Source organism: Sylvia atricapilla, chromosome 7, assembly GCF_009819655.1.
Source record: "Sylvia atricapilla isolate bSylAtr1 chromosome 7, bSylAtr1.pri, whole genome shotgun sequence".
NCBI lineage: Eukaryota > Metazoa > Chordata > Aves > Passeriformes > Sylviidae > Sylvia > Sylvia atricapilla.
Genome location: NC_089146.1, coordinates 107,011 through 110,453, shown reverse-complemented (window position 1 = coordinate 110,453; position 3,443 = coordinate 107,011). Strand labels below are relative to the sequence as shown.

The following is a 3,443-nucleotide window of genomic DNA, read 5'->3' as shown; positions in this document are numbered from 1 at the left end:
CCTGAAAAAGCCTTTTTTCCTGTATGTGTGGAGATTCTTAAAATTATTTTCATTCAGCAGCTGATTCTCCTGGCTTCAAGCTGGTAAATCCAGATAATCATGGAATCACAGAATGGTTTGTGTTGGGAGGGAACCGAAAGACCATCTCATTCCACTCCTGCCATGGGCAGGGACACAGATTGCTCTAAGCGCTGGTCTTAGACACCTTCAGCTGTTCATGCTCATCTGTTCATGGGAGAATCCCTCTAACATGGTGCACTTTTTCCTATAAATTTTTACCCTGGCGTGGAGGATGGCAGTGCACATAATTACAGCGTCTCCCAGCCACTCCCTCTGCAACACATAGGAAAGCTCACACAAAATGGCAGGAGTTTTATGGGATCCATGTTAGCAGCCAGCATCATTGCCCAGGAAAAAACACACACGGACACCAGCAGATTGGAAAACAACATGTGATGATTTTCAGCAGGCTGTCCCAAAAGATAGAAGGTGGAAATGTTGTCCATTGACTTGGAGATTCTGGGTCAAAGGATTTATAAGCTACACACAAGAAAAATCACTCAACAGGCAAAGCACTGCTCCAAGGGGAAGGTGGAGGGAGGGGATCGACATGCAGACGGTTCCCATGAGGAGTTTGGCCTCATGTTTTGCTGATCACCGGAGAGTAGGTGGGATATGCCAGATGTTCAGTCAGAGTCAGAGCTGCTGCTTGAGCTGGACGAGCCACCAGAGTGCTGGGGAAGAAAAAACAACTTTAGGACAGCAGGGAAACGAGCAGTCTTGATAGGGGTTAGTGACCCTGTGATGGCTGCCCTATATTGTGGGAGGGCTGAAGGTTTTTTATGAGTTTTTTACAAGGCTCTTAAGGTCAATAAAGGAAATTCCAGAAAGGTCTTGGTTTCTGCCAGCAAGGATGTTGGTCACAGCAGATCACTTCCAGAGCTGTTTCCCAGTGAGAGGAGCTGTTGGTGTGATTTTGTTTGGGAAATGCTCCCACCCTCAATGTTGGAAGTGGGGCCTGGTATAGAAGTTCCTCATTCAGACCTGCTCAGGTTGGTGTCCATCCCTGGAATGGTATTTTCTGCAGAATCTACTCCAAGCATAGGGAATTCTTCTCCTTTTCTGGGTTTTTTTTGTGATTTTTTTTTTGTTTATTTCATTTTAAGGGGGAGCCAAACAGCTCCTCTGCTGCAGACACTTAGTGAATGTCCATTATGGAGGCACAACTTGCACTCAGGTGAGCAGGACGAAGTCCTGGAATTTAATACACTGCATGGTGCCATGTCACCCCTTTAAATGGCTTAAAGGAATTTCAAAGGATTACTTTTCAAATTACTCACTTACTATGACTCATTCTTGCCTATTTATTAATCTAACAAGTTTCCACATCTAAAAAAAGCCACTGAAGTTTGGGCAGCTTGCTCCAGCCACTACAGGGTAGGAGAGGAGAGTCTCAGCTGCTCAGGTTGGATGCTGTGGCAGGGAAGGGGTCCAAAGGACCGCAGCAGAATTAGGGAAGGGTTCACTGCTGTCTCACTCTTACCTTGCCTTCATGGTGCTTGCAGTGCTACTTCTCATGGTGCTTCTTATGGTGCTCATGGTGCCCGTGAGGATGATGCCCCGATGGGGGGTGCCCGTGAGGGTGCTGGCCAGGGGGAGCAGTGTGTGGGGGGCAGACTGCCACACCACCAGGGTGGGGACCTGTGCCAGGACCAGGGTGTCCTGGAGGGGCAGGAGGGCACACTGCAAGGTGTGGTTGTGGCCGGCCTAGGAAGAAGAGAGGGCTGTCAGTGGGCAGAGACACGCTCTCCTCAGACAGAGAGCGCAGGGACCTGGTGTACCCTTCCACCCAAAGGGCCCACCCCGATCTATCTCTTCCTCACAAAGGACACTCCACACCCCTTTGGGAGGTAGGTAAAACCCCCAGATGTCTGTGGCCATGGCATAGAGCTCCCCTCTAAGCCCTGATGGCTGTGTGGTACCCACAGCCCTGCCTGGCCCCACAGCCTCTCACCTTGGTTGCGGTCACACATCCTCAGCAGTCTCCAAGCTGAAAGGGAAGGACAGGTACCATTGGTCTCCTCCTGCAATGGGACATCTCCGGACCAGCAGCTGGGACCTGTCTCCTCTGTCCCACACGTCTGCCCCCAGCACAGGGACCATGCTTGCTTCCCCAGGAGTGTCATCCCCCCACAGACCCCAACCACTGTCCTGCCCCTTCGGTGACAGCACCGAGCCCCAGAGTGACTGTCTCCCGCCTCCATGCACCCCCAAGGCCCAGGTATGTGGTTTCCATTGTTAATAGAAATAAACCTACAGCGGCTCAGCCTAGGTGCCAAGCTCGAGTCCTCATGGGCCACGAAGGACTGGGAACACATGCCTGTGTGCAGTGCCAGCCATGGGGACAGTGCACCCTGACCCACGGGTGTCCATGCTCCCGCTGCCCCCGTGCTCCCCTTTGCTGCCCCGCACTCATCAAACCTGCGGAAAAGTTCCCAGAAGAGGCGATGCCGGCAGCACTCGCGATCTCTGTCCTCGGCACGGCTCTCCCGGCTGTCGGGCACACGTTAAATAGTGGGGCCCTGCCCCGGTGAGCAGGGGTGCGGCGGGCAAGGGTGACACCGCAGCGCTGGCACCGCGCCGTCACCATGGACACGCAAGAAACGCCAACACGCCGCTCCCAGGTAGCACGAAGGTCCCGCAAGGATAACAAACACAGGCGGTGGAGGGCGGTGATTCCAGCTCCCGGCCTCAAGGGATGGACGAAATGAGTCAGTTGACCCTGCCATGAACCCTGGCTCGGTGCTCCCCGCCCAGGCACAGTGCCCAGGAACAGGGGTGACCTTCCCACAGACGAGGCTGTGGGACATCGGGGTGCAGCGGCCAGACACTGCTCACGGTGCTGCCGCGACATGCGGTCAACACGGACAGGAGGCAGGGCTGGATGCCCTGATTTTCAGGTTTTCCTCTGGGAGGATCTGTGAGGAGGGTGCAGGCTTTCTCCCATCTCGACCCACCCCATCGCCCTCCTAACGCCCCTGATGGTGCCTCATGTTTGGCAGTACTCCCTTCCCAGACAATTCAACAGGAATTGTGGAATTGTCACACATAGCCTGAAAGACATCTGGCAGAAAGGTACTGTGCCAGGTCTTGCCCCAGATCTTGGGTAGGAGGGTGTTTCATGGGGGTTTCTGGAAACGGGTGTTGGGAAAGATGGGACAGGAAGGACTTATGGATATGATTGTCTGGTAAGAAATACTGGGGATATAAAATCTGTGAGTGAAATAGAAATGAAGGCCAGCTTTGAGATGTAGGCACGGCAGGCAGAAAGACGGTGATTAGCTGGAGATAGGTCGAATGACAGAAAACAAAATGACCCAAGAATGCAGCCTCTCTCCACCCTGCCAAGGCATCAAGGAAAAAGTAGATAAGAAGAGTAGTCT

At 53.2% G+C, this 3,443-nt stretch overlaps 1 long non-coding RNA gene across 1 annotated transcript; it reads right to left on the bottom strand.

The window, feature by feature from the left end:
* Positions 1-436: 436 nt before the first annotated feature.
* On the bottom strand, positions 437-1,766 carry LOC136363809 (uncharacterized). Its single transcript, XR_010744048.1, has 2 exons — positions 1,544-1,766; positions 437-734 (listed from the first exon to the last, which is right to left on the bottom strand). It is a non-coding gene; the product is annotated as an uncharacterized lncRNA (long non-coding RNA).
* Positions 1,767-3,443: the final 1,677 nt, after the last annotated feature.